Raw genomic sequence first — 22,903 nt, forward strand, 5'->3', positions numbered from 1 at the left:
AATAACAACATAATAAGGGCAGTTGCACCGCGTCGCGCCGCGGTGCAGCGCGGTGCATAATGGGTAAACAGCGGATCTTCGTGCGAAATGAAAATCGTTCGCGTCGATTTCAAGACGTGGCAGACACGTGGGATTTATTTCCATTTTTTTTTCTTTCTTTCCTAATAATTTTAACAAGTGTCAACGTATTCTCTTCATTTTTTTCTTCTTCGATCCTTTCGCTACTTTATATTTCGCCGTTTCATTTTCTCTTTTCTGCCGTGAACGCATAAAAAATCCGCATCTCTAATAATAAGCCGCGCAGGCAGAAGCCTTTTCTTTGACCCTTTCGCCGACGCAAGGGAGACTCTCTCGCGGCGTTTATTATTAATTATAGCCAACTTCGCAGCTGCGTTACCAACGGCGTAGTCGACGCCGATCGAAACTGCTCTCGATCGAACGACCCCCCTTGTTTTCACGCTCTCCTGACTGGTACCGCGTAAACACATTCTTTTTATTCGCCGGGGGAAAGAAGAAAAAAAAATATGAAAAGTTCGATTGATGCGCCGTGTCGCACGTGTCGGCACGTGAATTTATAATTAGAGACTGTTTACACGTACGAAGCGCGATTCGTACATGCTGATCTTTCTGATTTTCGACGAATTCTCGACGTTCCAATCGTTAAATAATAACGAAATAAATAACGTATTCGATATATTTAAATTTTCGTGTTAAAATAATGTTAATGCTTTTACGTGAAATAATATATTCGATCTATTTAGATTTTCTTTTTCTTTTTTTTTCACTTTGCACTCGATTGCTATGTAAAATCTCCGTCTCTCAATTACGCCTCCCGTAACAAAGCTTCCTTCTATCTTTTTCTAAATTATCGTTACTACGATTATTAGTAAAAACTCATGTTGAATCCCGAGCGAGTTCGATTCCCGCTCGCCGCTCTAATTAATCCTGTCCGCGTCACGCGTCCAATTCCCAGCAGCGCGGCGTTGCCCGACGCGCGAAATTCTCTAATTATCATACGTTTCCCAAATCATTCTCCCTGTAATCGTGGGAGCCGGACGCGCGGCGGCCTCTAACAAGCGAGATCAGGAATCGTTTAGCTCGGTCAAAGCGTCGCCGAAAGTTACAGGATTCTCGGACTAATGAAAGCGGCGGCGAAGCCGTTCGGCGGCGTGTTTGCCGTGTAATTACTGGCACGTTAACGAAGAAAATTCGCCGAGGAAACCGGAGAACGGCTGCCGGAGAAGCGGGGAAACCCTGCTCGCAGCGAAAAAGATCGCCGGATCTTTCTCTCTCACGAGCCTCGAGAGCTTTATCGCCGCCGACGATGATCTCGCGTGCAGTCTAACGAAATTACGACGCCGGACAAACTGCGCTGATTACGTCCTTAGCTCCCGGGCACCGTCCCGGATCAAGCAGCCATTGATCGGCGATAACGCGGTCTCAATGATCCGTGGATAGACGGGCTCTCTCTCCCCGGGTAATTGGAAGAACCACCGGCAGCTGTACGGTTTCGTTAATTAACCGCCGACGCGACGCGTTATCAGGAATTCCCTTTCTCGCGAGATCAGGAAACTCTTACACGAAACCGGAGCGCAAGCCGAGCTCGCAATTCATCTCGCGCGCTGAGAATCTTCCGGGCGGTTCGTCGGGAATTTTTTATGGGTCTGCTCGCTTTCCGATGAATAGAGGAGTCAATTACGGCGCGGCGAAGATTCGACGTTATCCGAGCGACATTTCGATGTACAATGTTACCGGAAATATTTATGGAGTCAGATTTTATTGGAAGGATTTATTCGAAATGTTATGAGAGACAGATTTTGATAGGAGGATGCAATTCGATGTACTTATTTCAAATATTTGACAAATTTTATTGGAAGCATGCAATTCGATGCATTTATTCGAAATATTTCACGAGACAAATTCTATTAGACGGATTTATTCGCAATATTTCTCGAATGTTATTCGAAGAATTGATTTGAAATATTATTCGAATACAATTGAATTCGAAGAATTGATTCGAAATATTATTCGAATAAAATTGAATTCGAAGAATAGATTCGAAATATTATTCGAATACAATTGAATTCGAAGAATTGATTCGAAATATTATTCGAATACAATTGAATTCGAAGAATTGATTCGAAATATTATTCGAATACAATTGAATTCGAAGAATTGATTCGAAATATTATTCGAATACAATTGAATTCGATGAATTGATTCGAAATATTATTCGAATAAAATTGAATTCGAAGAATTGATTCGAAATATTATTCGAATACAATTGAATTCGAAGAATTGATTCGAAATATTATTCGAATAAAATTGAATTCGATGAATTTATTCGAAATATTCGTCGAGTAAAATTTGATTCAAACAATTCACTCGAAAGATTTAATGCGATGTGTTTATTCGAAATATTTCTCGAGTAAAATGTTTTATTCAAAGAATCGACTCGAATTATCTCTCGAATACAATTCGAAGATTTATCACGAAGATATCATTAATTACTTTAAAATATTACTGGAATCAAATTTACTTCGATGAATTAATTCGTAACATTTCTCGAGTAAAATTCGATTCAAAGAATCGACTCGAATCATCTCTCGAATACAATTCGAAGAATTACATCGAAATATTTCTCGAATAAAATGTCATCGAGATCGTGTTGAACACGGTATCTCGTTCCGTGGAAATAAGAAACGTCAGGAGGACGACGGATTCGAGGATAGAGCAACACGGCAACACGCTCGAATCGGAATGATTTTTCCGGACGAGTTCTGCGGCGTTGGCTCGGCCAGCTCGCCGAGACCTCGTGGTATTTATTAAGCCGGGATGCAACGATTCCCGGCGGCCCCGCGGAATGAGCTTTCGCGTGTGCTTGTATCGAATCACGAAGGTATTATGACATTCTCATTTCCGTGGTAACCAGCATTAATTAAACGACGGAATATCAGATACGTGTACAGGAGCCGCGAGACTTGTTCCCCGACAACGACGACGGTACGACGTGTCACCACTGGGATCCCTCGTTTGTAAAAACTTAATGGACGGATAATTAATGAAATTCATTTGCGGCACGTGTTCACGGATATTGCTCGACCGCCGAGCGAAACGACGTATGATTCAATCGATGGAATTATAATTTAGAAAGTTTCAATCGTTTCAATGAGATTTTTTTATAGGTTTATGTCGAAACCTTTACCGATCATTAATTAATTAATCGTTAATTAACCCTTTGCGCTCAAATGGCGACTCTGAGGCGCCACTAAAAATTGGTATACTATTTTTCAAAATCAATCTAAGAGCATCACACTCTTTTATATTTAAAAAAAAACTATTAAAATTGCATTGTACTTGCCAATAGGCTCAATTTCATACGCATGAATCGCAATAAATTATATAAAATAGAAATACTGTAGATCAGAAATCATGTTTTGGATTTCGAATTCAAATAGCTTCGACTGCAAAGGGTTAATAGACAGGAAAGGAAAAAGAAGTAGAAAAAAAGATATTATAAAAATATTATAAATTATATATTATAATATAATATTATTATACACATATTATTATATATTATAAAAATATTATACACGATTTAGATATATTATAAATAGATATATTATATAGATTATATTTAGGTTAAGAAAGTGCAACAGAATTAGCCGCGGCTTTAATAAAAATGCAAATACTTAATCGTCTTTACGAGACTTCAGAAGCGACTTTTGTTTCTCAGTTGCAAAGAGGTGGATTACGCAGTCTTCTTTCATTAAATAAGGGAACATTTTCAACGGAATTTGGATTATGCTTGGAAACAAGTCGCTCCCGGTGTCTCTTCTATTATTTCCTGTCGCTGTAATATAATACAAATTATTTGTCTGCGACTCTGTTTCGAAAATCGCACTTCGACGAACGTTTGAGGAAGACGCAGCTCTCTCTCTCTCTCTCTCTCTCTCTCTCTGCGACGTCTTCCGTCCGTTTCCCGTGGAACAAACGCGGACAGTGCCGGTTTCGTATAATACGACGCGCTTGATAATTACTGGCGACAGTGGAGCCGCGTTCCGCCCGTGAATTCCGGCGACCTGGATCCCCGAATTTAAAGCTGACGGACCCACAGCCGACCGCTGCACGGTCACCGGGCCATCTGCCTCGTCGACCAAGGGTGGGCGGGTGTACTCGACATTTCGGTTTCGGGTTAGCTCGGGTATTTTCCTCGGGTTCGGCTCGAAGTTTCTGATGATCGGGTAAACGAAATTTTCGGGTAACAAGAGATTAGAAAAGTGGCCGATTCTTCGCGATCTCGATATAAAATCGGCAATATAATTGATTTTTTAAAAATCGATGTTGCACATAGAAAAATCGGAAAAAATTCTCGAACGTGTGCCTAAGGAGACAGAGGTCTCACGATTTTTTTCATAATTTTTTGTTGAATAGAATAGGAGAAATAGGTGGAAACCACCCCAATGGTAGAAATACCAAGCTGCCATTTGGGAGAGAAAGTTCTCTTCGGAGAACCTGTCGATTAGTATACGGAGATTAATTCGACTTGCGGGGCACTTTTACGATGCTCATTCGACTAGACCCTTTCGTAAACAATTAGCAATCGGCTCTCAAAATCATCAAGGCAACCTAACCTAAGTTAACATTTTATTGTGGACGAATACTCAAATCAGACGTTCGTTATTCTAGTTTTATGTGCTCAATTCTTTTATTTTACTATCTATTTATATTCTAGAATAGAGTTTTAGAGTCCGCCCAATAAATAAGTAAATAGATAATTGAAATGAAATTATAGCACGAAAAAATTCGATTAGCCTAGACGGCAATCGGAACGCTGTTAAAAAAATCGCGTATTGGAGTGATAGCCTCGAGATCGCGGATCGCATAGTTGGAGGTGGTGCACGAGGGTCACAGGAATTCCTGAGCCCCCTGAAAAATACCTGGCGGCCGAGGGGATGCGCCGGCGCACGGTGCAGAGGGTGCAGCGGGCGCATCGGAACGTGTTCACCGTCGCGCATGAATCGCGATCATCCCCGCGACAGAATTGGAATCCCCAGCATCCTAATTATTGGGGAATCCCGTTTCGAGACCGAAATCTCCCGGCATCCGACGTGGCTGCCAGTCCGCGGCTGCCAACGTCGGTCCCAGCCGACCATCTATCGATTGCATCGGTTTTTCAACGGCCGATCACGCTCTGTTCGATCAGTCGGAATGACTTCCTCCATTTCTCAACCACTGTCGACTACACTCCTGACCCGAATCCTCGAGGATCCCCTTACGGAGACAACGAATCGGCCAGGACTAGACCCGAGAGGATGGCAACCACAATGGAGTCCGCCTGCGCTTTTTTTTCACGCCGCGAGTCTCCAACGAAACTTGCGGGTCCTCTGGCTTTTCCAAGTTTCGAGAGCCTGAGGAGACTCTTTTCTTCATGAACGAACGTTTTACAGGGTGCGCGTGTTTTTCTTGGATTTTTGGCGACTTTTCGATTCTTCGTGGACGTTGAATTACACATTTTGTTATAATATGTGGCTGGCGAGATTGCTTGCCAGGAGACGAAACAAACGAGTACAAATACGATTTGGTTGGTCCTTGATGGCAGATTGATTGTATTGTAGTTGATCGTTGATGAATTTAATTATTGATAATCCGTTGCTAGTACTCGGATACTTATAGCTACATTTAATTGGTTTTGTTTGATTATAGTCGAATATAGTTGGTTATAGTTGAACGTAGAGTCGGGTGCAGTTGGTTCTAGTTTGATTTTAGTTGTGGTTGGTTGCAGTTAGTTGTAACTGGTTGCACTTGGTTTTAGCTTGATTGTAGTTGCATGTAGTTGGTTTTACTTTGTTGTAGTTGGTTGTAATTGGTTGTTGCTTGATTATAGTCGATTGTAGTTGGTTGTAGTTGGACGAAGTCAATTGCAGTTCTAATTTCATTATAGTTGAATGTAGTTAGTTGCAGTTGGTTGTAGTTGGTTGTAATTTGTTGCACTTGGTTTTAGCTCGATTGTAGTTGCATGTAGTTAGTGTTACTTGGTTGTAGTGGGTTGTAATTTGTTGTTGTAGTTGGACGTAGTCAATTGCAGTTGGTTCTAATTTTATTACAGTTAAATGTAGTGAGTTGCAGTTGGTTGTAATTGGTTGCACTTCGTTACAATCTGATTGTAATTGAATGTAGTTAGTTTTATTTGGTTGTAACAGGTTGCAGTTGATTTTAGTTTCATTATGCCTGAATGTAATTGGTTGCAATTAGTTGTACTTGGTTTTAAGTTGATTGTAGCTGCATGTAGTTACTTTTACTTGATTGCAGTTGATTTTAGTTTCACAATGCTTCAATATAGTTACTTGTACTCGATTATAGTCGCAATTGACCGTAATTGCTTGCAGTTGGTTTCAGTTTAACTGTAGTTGACTATACTTGAATGTAATTGGTTTGACATTGATTGAAGTAGTTCGAACAACTAGTAGCATGTTCGATCACACTTCTTCCAAAAGAAATGCTCGCCGGAAATCATCAAGTGCCATTATCATCGAACGTCCCACAAATATTCCGAAGGCAGGAATCTTTTAATTTTCGAGGCCCTTAATTTTCTGTCCGCAGAATACCTTGCTGGCGGGCAACAAAAGTCCTCGACCCGTTGCCAGGAAAGATAACCATCGGCATGGAGCATACTGTACTCGTCAGTATAATGGCTGGAACAGCTCCAAAAGTGCCGAAGTTATTCGGTCCCGCTGTTGGGCGACCTTTGCCCGGGCAATCAAAATGCTTTCGAATCGAAGACCTTTTAATCTCATTGCCCGGGACTTCCAATTACTTAGGATCATTCGATCCGCCGGGAAAGTCAGCGCAGATAAGCCGGTTGATTTCACCCGTACACCGAACCGTCTCCTTTTCTCCGGCCGGCACTGATTTCGCAGAGTCCTCTCGCAGAGAGGAGGCAATCGGGCGTAATCAACAACCGGCAAAAAATATTTCTTATCCGATCACATGACCTTCGAGCAGCCAGATTGGCGACCGCTTTTCTAACAGCGCTTCTGTCTTTTTTCCCGTTTTTGCGTCGGGTCCAATTACAAAACTAATGTAGAGTAATCCCGGATAATTTGTGTCCGTTGCACGCGATGCGTTCGAGATGTTACAAGCCACCTCTTTTTTTCGACCGATCTGCATTGATTATGGTACGATCGCCAAGAACACATCGCAAATTGCGCGACGCAAACGCGTCGATCCTATACAATTATCGTCAATAATTACCCGATTGATCGATTGTAGTGACTGCAGCTAATTGCAACACGTATCCTACGCGATAATCGTCGTGTTATTACAAAATACCATGCTGTTTGCAAATGAGCATTTACATTCTGGTAAAAAGCAACGATTGAAAACATCTTGAATATCAACCAGATTCCTTTCGCGTCACTCGATAAGCTTCGATAAACGTAAAGTTTTCTAAATGATGTTTAATCGTGGGTCGTTTCAGGCTCGGATCGTAATTGTCGTTTGATAAACGTGTAACATGTTGGATACACTATCATTTTTGTCAGCTGATACTTATCATCTCAGTCGTTAGTAACCGACAATTATAGTTGCAGATAATCATTACTTGTTCTCATCATACGTGTTTCAACTTAGACAATTATTTTCTTATGAACGAACGAATTACAGATATTCTCATAGAAATATTTCTGCAGTTACATAAACAGCCTAGTAAAATAATCGAAAAATTTCAGGGAGATTGGTTCGATGCATTGTTTAAAAACAAATTGACGAAGATCGTCTATACATATTTATGAAAGTCTCAATTTGGGGCAAAATAATGTCCTCATGATTTCGTTCGAAAAAATCGTAGGATAAACTGACTAGACCCATTTTTATGGTTGAAGTTTCTACTTTCAGAAGCCGTAACTGATTTTTAGTTAAAAAATTTTCCTACGATATGACGAATGAAAACATCGTCCTAGAAAACCTGCAAAAATAGACGATGTTCTACGAATAGCCAATATTCGCACTCTCATAATTTGATTGAAAAAAATCGTACGACTATCAAACTGGACTCATTTTTAAGGCCGAAGTTTCTACTTTCAGATGCCGTAACTGATTTTTAGTTAAAAAATTTTCCTACGATATGACGAATGAAAACTTCGCCCTAGAAAACCTACAAAAATAGACGATGTTCTACAAATAGCCAATATTCGTACTCTCATAATTTGATTGAAAAAAATCGTACGACTATCAAACTGGACTCATTTTTAAGGCCGAAGTTTCTACTTTCAGATGCTGTAACTGATTTTTAGTTAAAAAATTTTTCTACGATATGACGAATGAAAACATCGTCCTAGAAAACCTGCAAAATTAGACGATGGTTCACAAATAGCCAATATTCGCACTCTCATAATTTGATTGAAAAAAATCGTACGACTATCAAGCTGGACTCATTTTTAAGGCTGAAGTTTCTACTTTCCAGCGCCATCAAACATTTTTGTGAAAACAATTTCTCTATAACATGGTAGATGGAAAACCGCCACATAGAAGTCATACAAGTTTCAGTAGCCAATATTCGCACTGTCTTCGGTTCGTTAAAGAGATATTAATAAATCAACAAAAACTGCTGGTAAAAAGATCGCGTGGAGGAAACTAGAAGATATCGGAGGCTGCGGGATAAAAATACGAAGAATCCAGTGACGGGTCGTCTGGCAGGAATGTTTATGCACAAAAGTATCCAAGGGACAGGTGTTAACGACCGTCCCCTGACGCGGGCGACACGACAATCGATTATCGAGTCCGATCTTGCTCTTTTCCTTTCATTGGAATTCAAGGTGCGTTGCTCACGTGCCAGAGACACAATGACAGCATAAAGCGGCGTCCCCAATGGGGAAAATTCCTCGGATCAAATAAAACGGTCGCGCCGGCTCGAGAAGAATATACCGGGTGGTCCTCCTCGGCACTGGCCCAACTTTCTTCGAAACGAAAATACGACTACTTGAAATTATTTATTCCAGACTGTTACCTCCAATGCTGTTACTTGAAAATGAAAATAATATCTATCCGCTTGAAATAACAATTTCAAATAATTAATTATTCTGCTATTTTCTGTATCCTGTTAGTCGAAAATTTCATTCGAATTATTCATTATGCATCGTAAATTATTCTATCTATTTATTCGAATAATTCTTTATTCGAATGATTTTTTATTCCAATATTTTTTCACTCGAATAATTCGAATAAAGAATTTTTCGAATAATTCTTAATTCGAACGATCTTTCATTCGAAAAATTCTTCATTGCATTAATTTTTTATTCGAATAATTCGAAGAATTCTTTATTGGATTAATTTGTTATTCGGATAATTCGAAGAATTCTTTACTCGAATAATACTTCATTCACGAATGACAAATCGATGCATCAACGTTAAAATTTCCATCAAATATTCAGATGAACCGGCTCGTATATTGTAACGACGTAACACGGAGCGTTTCCATCGTGAAACTGGAGAAACCAGTCTGGATATATCGACGAACAGCTGATAAGTCAGCGAGCCATGACAGCCGATAGGTTCCTGGCGCAAGTATGAAAATTAGCCGGGCCGGTATCTCGTAAAGGCTGCACCACAAAGTGCAGCAAATTGATTGACAATTAATGGAACCGCGAACAAAACGTCTGCCGGCTCTCAACAATCCATTATGCAACGGTTCAATCAAAATTCGGGCCAATTGAAAGCCGTGGAATTATACCACGGCTATCGTGCGAAACTAATTTAACATATTCCGCTGGGCGAATGTTTACGAGGGACTGGTTATTGTTATCGCCCGAGCATTATTCATTCTGCAGCGTGTGTTCGACTCGGCAACGCCGGATTCCCGACGTCTATGCCCGTTGTAATAGCCGCGTTCATTGTTCGCAGAACCACGATGTAGCGTAATGCGTTATTTACGGGTAAAAACCCTTTGGTACACAATGGTCGATTACCAATTCATTACAGGTAAATAGGATATCAAAAATGTTTCTCCTGAAAGCACCCTCGAAACAGAATCAGTTCATCGATGTTCATTAATATGTAATACAGGGTTTCCCGAAATTATTGTACGAGCGAGAAATGAGGGGTTCCTCAGGTCATTTGAAGTAACTTTTTCCTCAGCGAAAATTCAATCCGCGGCTTCGTTTACGAGTTATTAGCAAAAAACGCTGACCAATGAGAGACGAGCTCTGCTGGCGCAAGGCGGGGCACACGGGCGAGCGAACGAAGCCCAGTTCTGCTGATTGGCTCGGCCATCTCGCCTCTCATTGGTCACTGTTTTTCGTTAATAACTCGCAAACGAAGCCGCGGATTGCATTTTCGCTAAGGAAAAAGTTACTTCAAATTACTTGAGGAATCACCTGATATCATTACTTGATATCAGAAATAACAATAAATTATACTAATCTGAACTCAACTGTAGCACCTTCCACACTGAATCATTTTTCTTGCTACGTTGCGATTCGATTAAAATCCTGATAAAATTCTCGAGTAACAGTTACGAAAAGATATAATCATTCTAAAAGTATAAACGACTCGACTTCGAAATTTTTATATGAAATCATTCCACGTTCTCGATTTATCGCGATCGCGATTCCTAACGAAAAAATCCGAAAAAATTCTGCGATCTGTATCACGGTGACTGCGATCCGTCAGATTTTTTCGGAATTTTTGTCTCTGACTAAATAGGAAAAATGGATGGAAACCCGAAGAAGCCTTTTTCTTCATAAGCTATCGAACGATGCGTCGACAGTATATTATCCTTGGGATGGGAATAATTTGCCGAAATAATTCGACTACGGTGGTTCGTTTGAAAATTTCGCACGACCCATAAAGTTGTCAATTCGATGGGACATACGTTATTCAGTGACAATCTTATTTCAGTGCATCAAACATTAGGTATTCGAGAGAGAGAGAGAGAGAGAGAGAGAGAGAGAGAGATTAGCGGATAATTAATCGGTGCGCTTAATCAAGGATTTCGATGGTAAAACGAGATACCTTTTCCGTTCGCGGGACGAACCAGGATTATTTATACGGCCGCATACGTGTGAAAACTATCGAATCGCGATGCCAAATATATAATACGGATTTGTGGAGGGAAACAGTAGCCCGAAGTAATCAGGACCAAGCCGGGCAGCGGCTTAAAACCGGTTCGCGGCGAATTTATAGCCTGTTGCAGTATCGCGTTGCGATCACGTATGCATTTACTCATTTATGTCCGGCCTGCGAAAAAGGATCAGATAATCCACGGTCGGCGCACATGCGCTCATACTTCAACCCGGAATCCCATCGAGTTCCGGATTTTTCAAAAATTCCCGCTAGTCGACCCTTCGCAATCTCGCGGGGGAAAAAAGAATTCAACCGCGATAAAACTAATCTCATTTTGAAGAGCGAAGCCTCCGCTTTCGCAACGCGTTGTCCGATTTGTTCTAGAATTTTTGTACACGATATATCGCGTGCAATACCGAAGACGCATTTATGCGCGGCGAAACACGTTGCGCCACAATTTACCCACGTTGAACCACGTGTAAAATCGTAGCAGAAATTTTGTCCTCGACCAAGTCCAGCATCGTTTCAAAGATCGAAGCATCTACTTTTGCTCTGCATTGTCCATCTCGTCCGAAAACGATCGCACGCGATACAACAAGTGGAAAACCGAAGACGCGTCTATGCGAGAATAATGTTACACGTTAAACCCTCTGCAAAATCGTTGGAAAATTTGCCTCGCGATCGAACGACCCCCGAATTTAAAGCTCGAACCTTCCTCTTCGCAACGACATCGAAAAAGCAGCGGTACGATTTCTTGTGCCCGTTTCGCCGAGATGCGAACGGAGGCTGTGCGCAACAGAGCGCGCGGGGAGCTCGATACAGTTCATAACGATTCGACCATTCCGAAACCGAAAACTGCCTCAACAACGGGGCGCAGCAGTTGCGAAATTGTTCGCCGATGTTCATAATGAACGCTAAGCCCTCGACATAGCGGCGGCATAACCGTGGTAATGGCCGGAACTTCAAAGAACCGCGGACACAAAGACTCCGCGTCCGGATAGAAGATAGCCTCGGTTGTGTCCCGAGGTCGGAGGACCCGATATCCAAGTAACGTCGTCCCGCAAAACCACACGAAGCTGGTCGCCGAGTGCCGCTCAACGATGATTTTGACATGCAAACTGGATCCTCGAACTATCGTTGCTCGACTGGGGAAGTCGCGCTGCGCTTCTTATCCGCCGGCCGGAACTTTCGAAACAATTACACCCTCCAAGAACTCCGGACAGAGCGGCATCCTACTTGGATCAACCAAATACCACGGCTGTGTCTCGGGGCGCAGCCACGGTGCCGGTAATAACGACGTTCCGCCAACTTCGACGAGTTACATGCTCCTGGTAACGAGAATTGAGGCGTCAACGTTCGTGCTTCGGCTTACTACATACGCGTGACTCGATTCGGAATTGCTCCGCTGGAATTTTGAGCGACGGACCTATCCAAGGTACGTCTAGCTGGCTCTAGAAGAGTCTAGTCGGGACTAATTGGGTGTAATTAGGTCTTGGAGAGTCTAGTTAGGTTCGCTAGAGTCAAGACGGTATCATATCGTCGTATTATCATATTATTATATTGTATTATGATACTATCATATTATCATACTACTATATTATTATATTATAATGCGATCGAACTAGCATATTATCATATTATAATACGATCAAACTAGCTTATTATCATATTATAATACAATCAAACTATTGTGTTATCATATTATCATATTATAATACGATCAAGCTATCGTATCACATTATAATTTGATCAAACTAACATATTATCATAGTAATAGATTGTCATATTATAATACTATCATACTACTATATTGTCACAGTCTCATATTATTATATTGGCAGATTATCATATTATATTATCGTACAATCATATCGTCACATTTTCATATTATTATATTATCACATTACCATTTTATCGTATTATAAAACTATCATACTGTCATATTATCATATTACTATACTATTATATTTTCATATTGTCATATTGTCATATTATCATATTATAATATTATTATACAATCGTATTGTCACATTTTCATATTATTATATTATCGTATTACCATATTATCATTTTACAAACCGATCATACTATCATCTGATCATATTACTATACTATTATATTGTCATATTTTCGTATCATTATATTACCATATTATCGTAAAATAAATTCTACTGCAACCGTCTTAGCCCAGAATCCATCTACGTCTACCTGAGTCTAAAAAAGACCAACTACAGTAGTGTCTCCCTAACTGACGCTCAGTTTGTGCCCAAAAATAAACAATATGGGAAGAGGAGATACGATTATTCGAGCCTTGCGGCTCGTTTATATAATTGTTAAAAATCGGTAACTATAAAAACGAGTCGCAAGGCTCGAATAATCATATCTCCTCTCCCCAAATTGTCTACTTCTATGGACAATCCGAGCGTCAATTAGAGAGACATTACTGTAGGTCTACCTGGACCTGAAAAAGAATCGGCCAGGTCTGAACCAATCGTCCGGACGTCCGGACCAGAGGTCCATCCGAAGTTGGGGCGCGATTTTCGCCGAACTTCGATAGTACTGTTAGCAAAGTTGCGGTTTGGAATTCCACGCCGGACAACCGAACTGGCTTCGCGTTACAGCTACGTCGCCGGGGTTCGCCTGTCCACGCTCGGAATTGTCCGCGACGATACGAACAGCCACGAGGCAATCTTGCCCGACACGGAAGAACAAATATCCGGGAATATAGGCGCCGGCGAATCCATAGCCATCGCGTCTGTAGAGGATCGTGTGTGCCGGGCATGTCCTGCGCCGTGTCGAACCGTGATGTGTCGGCCTATTGTGCTGGGGCGAACGTTGCAGCGTCCCCCTCCCCCCCGCCGCTTCTCGCTTATCGATCAAACGGACACGCGATACGCCAGCTTTAAGGCTTCGAGCCCTCGAAGGACGCCCTTTTTTTCGTTCCTCCGAATCGAGCGACACGCGACGGGAAGAGAAACGATGAGTTGGGCGCGCCGAACCACCTAACTCGATTTAACCCATCGTTTAGGAGAGTGAGAGGGGCCCGTCGGCTACTTTTACGGGTCTTCCGTAAGGAGGCGAGTGAATAATTAAGACGGCCGGGCGCGCGCCGACGAGAAACACGTTATAGCCGAAGACTGGCTGAAGATCCAAGGCTGACTAGCGGAGAGGGCTGTGCAACTGTTACGCTGAATTGTTAATAAAGCTTTGATAGATCGCGCGGCACACGTACAAACAGGTGAACGCGGATCCGCTACGTGACGTTGGACTTCCAGCGCGTCCTCGGCGCCCCGGCTCCCAGCTGCCTCGTTACCTTGTCCTTCGGGCTGGTTCGACAGTTTTTAAATAATAAACTGCGACTCCTTCTTACGTCGGAGGCGGCCGGAACTATTGCCGGACGCCGGATAAAGCACAAAGGATAACGAATACGATTTAATTCGGGAATAAATGTTCGATCGAATATGGAGATTTGTTCGAATAAAGTTTCATTCGACATTATCCAGGAAATGTTCGATCGAATACAAATTTGTCTAGATACGAATTGTATCTGTTTGTTGTAATCTGTATATATAAATAATTTATGTGGATAGATATAAGATATAATTGTTATATCTAGATATAGAATGAAATTGTATTCGATGTGGATTTCGTTCGAATAATTTAATCGTACAGGAATTCGTACGGAAAATAATTGATCCGAATGAAAATAATAGAATATAAAGTGTCTTTATAGTTTATCTATATCTAGGCTCTTAGAATAAAATTGTATTCGAATTGGATTTCGTTCGAATAAGAATTTAATCGTATAGAAATTCGTACGGAAAATAATTGATCCGAGAGAATGAAAGTAATAGAATATACAATAATGTCTCCCTAACTGACGCTCAGATTGTCCACAAAAATGGACAATTTGGGAAAAGGAGATGCGATTGTTCAAGCCTTTTGGCTCGTTTTTATAGTTACCGATTGCCAATACCTATAAAAACGAGTCAAAAGGCTCGAATAATCGTATCTCCTCTTCCCGAATTGTCCATTTTTGTGGACAATCTGAGCGTCAATTAGAGAGACATTACTGTAAAGTGTTTTTATAGTTAATCGATTTATTTCTTCCACATCATTGTGTAGAATTATTATTATCTAAATTAGTGAATGTATCTGGAAAAATCTGTAATGCATTTTCCATTGATATTTCCCACAAACGACGAAGGCACATAGTACTATAGGTCGACAGAGAGAGAGAGAGGATTCTGAGCTAAACGTGTGGAAATCGGCAGCCACGTTCGTCGACCACTTAATTGGAGCTTAGTCAAAGGCCTGGCTGACACCTGCCAGTACTCCGGGCTGGATTGGGCTAGGTCCTGGCCTAGATCTACCTAGAACCTTGGCAAGACCTAAAACCATGAACCAGCAACGTCGACCTACCTCTTAGCCGATAAATTGAAAAAAAATGGAAAAAAAGAAGACGAAGAAGGAGGACGACGACGACGTGTTATCAGCAGCGATAGCAAACGTTTATTCAGTTCTCCATCGCGGAAGAGGAATGTCTGTTGAAGCAAAGAGCGGAGCGCGGGTTTTCGAGAGGAGCTAGCAAGGACGAGTGCGAGCAAGGATGACCGAGAAGCCGCGTAAAAGCGCCGACGAAATGGCCGGCGGAATATACATTCGCGACGAACAGACGAAGAGAGGATGAACTGAAAAGCGTGATGATCTCAAAAGCCGGCGACTCTGTGAATGGCGCGTGTTTTTTTTCCCGCCGGCTAATAGAACTGTCCGGCCGTCGGGGACACGTCGATACGCGCGCCAATAAATGCCCGTTCATAGGCAGGGAGAAACATTCGCGACACAGCGGGGGTCAGATTCGCGCGTCAAAGAGGCGCTACGGAGTTCACAGCTAGCGAAACAACGGCCGGTTGCACGGATTTGGTGTGGAGCGGCGTGCTCGGTCGCTCGCGGCGCTTGGCACACGTAAAAGTATCTACTTTGTCGGGCGGAAATGTCTGCTGGCCGATACAGAGCCGCCACGAACTTAAAGTCCATAGTTCAGGGCCGGCGGGGCAGTCGCATCGATTGAAAACATAATACGCAACGCCACAAAGTTGCGACCGATGCACGTTCGACTGCGCGTCCAACCGCGGATAACAGCGTAACCCGATTACCTGGACAGACAAACGCGCGGGAACGCCGACGAATGTCGGCGAATGCTTGACGGACGTGGATGAACGCCAATAAATGTCAACGGACGCCACAGACATGGTCAAACAGTAACAAACGTCGACAGACAGCAACAGACATAGACAAACGCCAGCAAACGTGGACAAACATCAACAGACATAGATAAAGGCCAACAAACGTCGACGAAGAGACAAACAAACGTCGACGAAGGACCAATAAACGCCAGCAAACGTCGACAAACACCAACAGACGTAGACAAATGCCAACAAACGTGGACAAACACCAACAGACATAGACAAAGGCCAACAAACGTCGACGAAGGGACCATAAAACGTCGACAAAGAGACCAACAATCGTTGACAAACACCAACAGACGTAGACAAATGCCAACACGCGTGGACAAACACCAACATACGTGGACAAAGGCCTACAAACGTTGACGAAGAGACCAACAAACGTCGACAAAGAGACCAACAAACGTCGTCAATCGCCAACAGACGTAGACAAATGCCACAAACGTGGACAAACATCAACACACGTAGACAAAGGCCAACAAACGTCGACGAAGGGACCACCAAACGTCGACAATCGCCAACAAACGCCAACAGACACGTACAAACGCCAACAAACGTTCACAAACGCGAACACACATAGGCGTACGCCATCGGACATAGACAAACGGCAAACATCGTGAAACGCGTAATTCATTGAACACTAGTTGCAGAGACTCGTCGACGAATTAACGGGCATTTGTGGAACGGAAAATTTTTCAAGGCCGATTCATCGCGGCAGCGACGTTCGCGGAAACGTTTCCTCGTCGAAATACCGGGACTCCTTTAAGGAACTGAAACCCTGCGGCGGCAACACGACCCGGCGTTAGACGGGCGCATGGAGGCCACAAACGCCAACAATGGGTGAAAAGTTGTCTGATGGAAAGTTCACAGAGCGACTTCCTTTGACATGGAAATCCCCGGGCGATGCAACCGAAGGCCCGCACAACTAAGGCTACAGCACTGTCAAAATCAGGGAGCCTGAGTTGCGTGCGTGACGTTGGAAAACATCGGCTTCGTTGCGATTCAGAACTTCTCGCGAGCGCGAAGTTAGGAGGATGTTCCGCTTCGCGGCGCGGTAAATTGGACCGACTTTGGGCATTTTTTTGCACGGGGATTATGAAACATAGAACGCCGACGCTTCGCTCACGGCTTTATCGATGCTCTGGCAGACAGCATAATTTTTTACGCGGAGGTAAGACGAAAGTTGTACCAGTTATCGCGGGTCAGGTAAGACTAGGTTTTCGGGATATTCTACTTCGCAGTGCGGTAAATTGAGCCGACTTACGGAATTTTTTACTCGAACGCTGTAAAACATTGGTCGTCCACGCTTCGCCCACAGTTTTAGCGATGTTTTGACAGTCACCGTAAATTTATACACGGCGATAAAACAAAATTTACGTTAGTTACCGCGGATGAACTGAAACCATGTTGAGGGGATATTTTACTTCCGAGCGCGGTACAATAAGCTGACTTCGGGAATTTTTTACTCAAACATTACAGAACATTGAACAACGACGCTTCGCGCACTGTTTTATTGACGTTTTGACAGTCAGCGTAAATTTTTACGCGGCGATAAAACGAAATTTACGTTAGTTACCGCGGATGAACTGAAACCACGTTAAGGGAATATTTTACCTCAGAGTGCGCTACAATAAGCTGACTTCAGGAATTTTTTACACAAACATTACAAAACATTGTACAACGACGCTTTAAAAAATAATTTTTTACACGCAGGTCACACGAAAATTGCATCGGTTGCGAACGGAGTACAGTAATGTCTCTCTAATTGACGCTCAGATTGTCCAAAAAATGGACAATTTTGGAACAGAAGATGCGATTGTTCGAGCCTTGTTGCTCGTTTTTTACGGTTATCGATTATCAACAACTATGAAAACGAGTCGCAAGGTTCGAATAATCGTATCTCCTCTTCCCAAATTGTCCATTTGTATACATAACCTGAGCGTCAATAAGGGAGACATTACCGTAAAACCACTGAAACGTGGTCATAGCATAATTAATGATGCAGATTAATTTTCAATTCAGGATCTACTCGACCGATTGACTCGAAATTTGCCGCATTCGTTCGAAACATACGCCTCTATACTTGCCAAACTCTTCAGAACAAAGCCCCAAACAATTCCTAAAACGGCGTAACTCTTTGAAGACGAATGCGTCACTTTAGTCACATTCTTTTGCATCATTCGTCCTAAAATGTGCACCGACGATTCTATTTCCTTGCCATTGGCATCAGTTACAGCGACAAAATATCGAACAAACACGCGAAATTCGTAGTCGATCGGACGACAAATAGGACGCGAGATGTCGCGCCTCAAGTTGCTCGAAATTCTTCCAAGGAAAATGAAGAACGAGCACGAGATTTTTGCACGGCTCGCTCGGAATATCTCGCACGGCGTGCACGGATGAAAGATGGGAAGACAAGGCCGTTGTCGGGCGATTACCCGTGGAACATCGGCCGGGAACGCGACGGTAAAAGGATGGCCGTCGAGCGATCTGTCTCGACGGACGTTAAGATTTGTCTCGGGGAAGGGAGGACGTCGGTCGTGTTCGCGGGCCGGCTCGGGCCGCTGTCCGCTGTTGACGGACAGCTTCGATGCGGCCGTCTCGGGCCGGCAAACAACCGGCGAACGAGGAGAGAAAACATTTTTAACAGTTCGCCAAGTCGGCCAAGTCGCGGGGAATGATGACCGGCGCCTTAAATCACGGCCGGTTGTCCGACCGGCGGCCGTTCGGGAATACTTTCCGGGTGCCGAAGGCCGGCAGGATGGTTAATGATCGATCGGATCACGGTCCGCATCGATCCCGGCGTCCCGCGATCCATCATCCCGCCGCGGAAACAGCCCCGGCCGGGATCGACTGACGCGCGCGATTCCATTTATCGGTCTAATGCCGGCCGGTAATAGTCTTTTAACGATGTTTGGCGATAGTTAAGAATTGCTCGATTCTACGACGGCCGGCGCACTCTCCGTAATTGAAATTGATTTTCTGATTCCGCGAGAACGGCTATGGAACTTCGGAATCACGGCTCCCTGGGAATCGGAGTAAGTGCTGAGCAAGAGCCTCCCGATTTTATTGACTTGGGCTCGGCACGACCTGCGATGGACTTGGGATGGGTCGGACTGCAATTTTGCCGGAGGTGTATCTGGATTTAATTAGAGCTCTGATGGGTCCGATGCGGACTAATTTCTCCCCAATTCGCGCTCAGATTGCGCACAAAAATGGACGATTCTGGAACTGGAGATACGATTCGTTTCTATAGTTACTGACTGTCCACTATTATGACTAACTATAATAATATAACTATAATTATAATAATGTAATATATAAATATAATATAACCATAATAATGTAATATATAATATAATATAACCATAATAATATAATATATAATATAATATAATTATAATATAACTATAATAATATAATATATAATATAATATAACTATAATAATGTAATATATAATATAATATAACCATAATAATGTAATATATAATATAATATAAGCATAATAATATAATATATAATATAATATAACTATAATAATATAATATATAATATAATATGACTAGAATAATATAATATATAATATAATATACCTATAACAATATAATATATAATATAATATGACTATAACAATATAATATAACTACAATAATATAATATACAATATAATATAACTATAATCATATAATATATAATACTACATAACTAACAATAACTATAACTTCCAAATTGTCCATTTCTGTGCACAATTAGGGGGAATTTATTATAGTCGAACGCAACTGTCCCAAAATGAATTTCTCCGAGCAGTTAAATGTTCCTTCCATCTCAAATAAAATTTATCCAGGTCTGGAGGCCGGAACGCAAGGAGCTTACATAACAAATCGTCGACTAACGAGAGTCACGGACTCGCGTTCTCCTAATTTAGTTTGATTCTCTATCTATCCCGACGAAGTTATGCAAGCCTCGCGGGCGATTCGTGGGATCAGAGTTGAGCGAACAGTAACTTCATTCATGATTAACGATTATAACTCGTTGGTATATAAATATAAAATAATTCGTAATGGTTGGGCGGGAAGTAGTTCGATTAATAACAATTATAACTTGTCGGTTATTACAACTAATCTATAATAATCGATCAGAAAGTAATAGGAAAAATGAGAAACAATTACAACTCGTCGCTTATTATAAATTATTACAAATTAGTTACAATAACTAACGCGTTATAATCGTTAAGTAGATCGGTATCACAGTAAAATAAGTCATATCTTGCTCATTATGCGAAACAAGGACTGTTATCATTCACTAACACGTGTATTGTTTACCGACCGAATTCACTGTTCAGATAAATCGCGCTAATTTCATCATTTCTTTCACGCGGTCTTTTTAACATTTCGGCACGTACGAATTACACATTAAGCCTGTCATTTATGCAGTTACGATTCTAATCCTCTGACGTGATATCCGGAGAACCGGGGACCGTTTCGCTGTGCTCTCGGCCGCGTGTGCGTGTTTCGTGCGAGCACGCGCGCGCGGCCGAGTATGCAATGCGGAAAACGTAAACGTTCAAGGACGAGTGCATGGTGTCCCGTTGTAAGACCCGACACACCACCGAGGCCGCCGAGACTCGTCTCGCTTCCCACCGACCAAGAATTGTCTATTTTTGCCGCGGCGCGACGACGCGCGGGAGAGTTCATTGAAACCGTCGCGGCCGGTACGGTGTTGCTAAAATTTTCAGCAAATAAAACGAAACGAGACCGCGTAACGAAAATAGAGAGCCGGCCACAGGAATGTTCGTTGATACGCGCGGCGTGGCCGTGGGATATCACTCTCCGAAATTACCGGCGTCGAAATTCCGCTCGGCGGATCCGTCGGAGTACGAATAAATTCGCGGAATCTTTGTCTCGCGGTTCGGCAGGTTCGTTTAGAAATTTTTTACCGTTCAACTGGACGAGTTTCGATATTCTTGCTACAAAAAGGTCCTGAAATTTTTAACTCGCAGCTTCGCCACGTTCTTGACATTTTTGCCGATTTAATTCCACAGTGGATTCATACGTTCGGTGATCAGACGGACTTTGGTCGAGGCTAATAGGCTCAGTGAAATAACTATGGACATTTATTCAATGCTTTTGCTATGGGAACTATAGAAATTTTTGTATTAGTATAGTATAGTGTAGTTGTGCATTTTTTATCATATTTGTTATTATGTTATATTTTTTCATATTATATTTTAGCAACTTGATAGGTGCTCCTTGGATTTATTGATAATTTAAACAGTCAGTAGATTAATACCTTCAGTGATCAGACAAGTTCTTAGCAACTTGGTACGTGCTCATTAAATTTAGTGCTAAATTAATCAGGCAGTAGATCGGTACTTTCAACGATCAGACGCAGCCTAGACTCAGTCCCCTAAATCCATGCAGCATTTTCACCATAAAAATTCCAAAAATCATTTCGTACTGTATTTAAAATTGTATTTAAATCTCCTTTTTCGCTCGGTCACATCTGGGCACGATGTGCCGACGAAGAAGCTCGTTATTCCTATTATTATAAATGCATAGACATTTACGATCCGACGATCGTCCAATCGCTCGTTAATTGGCTCCTGTACGCGCAACCTGTCATTAGCATAAAGGTCCATACCGGTGAATAAATTACTTGTTGTTAATCTGTCCGGGACAGATTGCTCGAAACCCGGGGCGGACGAAACGCGGGAAAGAATTCATGAAAGAAATAACCATGAAAATATTATACGTTATATATCCAAGCTACCATGGTGTTTCTTTACGGTCCCAACGGTCGTCCTCGTAAATCAACCTGTGGAACCGGAAGCCCCGGATAACGCTCGACGACGAGACTTCCGCGATAAGCCATGGAACTGCGCGAGCAAACCGGCGAAAAGTTTTCGCGAGACCGCAACAGAAATACTTCGCCGGCTAGTGCAATAATAACCGCAGGAACGGGGTTAATAATTAATTACTTCCATTTTCTGGCCGACAGGCTTTGCTGCCGCGGATTATTCTGACCAGCAGGCTGCTGTGTGTGTGTGAGAGAGAGAGAGAGAGAGAGAGAGAGAAAGAGAAATCGAGAGATAGATGGAGAAAGAGAAAGAAAGAAAGAGAGAGATAGAGAGAGAGAGAAATCGGGAGAGAGGGAGAGAGATATTGGGAGAGAAAGAGAAATCGGGAGAGAGAGAGAGAGAAATCGAGAGAGCGAGAAATCGGGAGAGAGAGAAATCGGGAGAGAGAGAGAGAAATCGAGAGAGCGAGAAATCGGGAGAGAGAGAGAGAGAGAGAAATCGGAAGAGAAAGACAGAGGAATTGAAAGAGAGAGAAAAATCGAAAGAGAGAGAAAAATCGAGAGAGAGAAATCGGGAGAGAGAGAGAAATCGAGAGAAAGAGAAAAATAGAAAGAGAGAGAAAGAGAGAAATCGGGAGAGAGAGAGAGAAATCGAGAGAGAGAGAGAGAGAGAGAGAGAGAGGGCGACAAAGAGGTGATCGATACATCGACGAAACGAAGCGAGAAAGACGGCGATCTCGTCGCGACGGCACACGCATTCCATTATTCGATTCGCTCGCGTTCGTAAAAAATAGTCAGG

General features: G+C 42.4%; 1 protein-coding gene across 5 annotated transcripts in view; it reads right to left on the reverse strand.

Annotated features, from left to right (window-relative positions):
- The window catches only part of dnc (phosphodiesterase dunce), a 540,449-nt gene that overhangs the window by 281,336 nt on the left and 236,210 nt on the right, over nucleotides 1-22,903 (reverse strand). The window lies entirely within an intron of this gene.

Source organism: Megalopta genalis, chromosome 5, assembly GCF_051020955.1.
Source record: "Megalopta genalis isolate 19385.01 chromosome 5, iyMegGena1_principal, whole genome shotgun sequence".
NCBI lineage: Eukaryota > Metazoa > Arthropoda > Insecta > Hymenoptera > Halictidae > Megalopta > Megalopta genalis.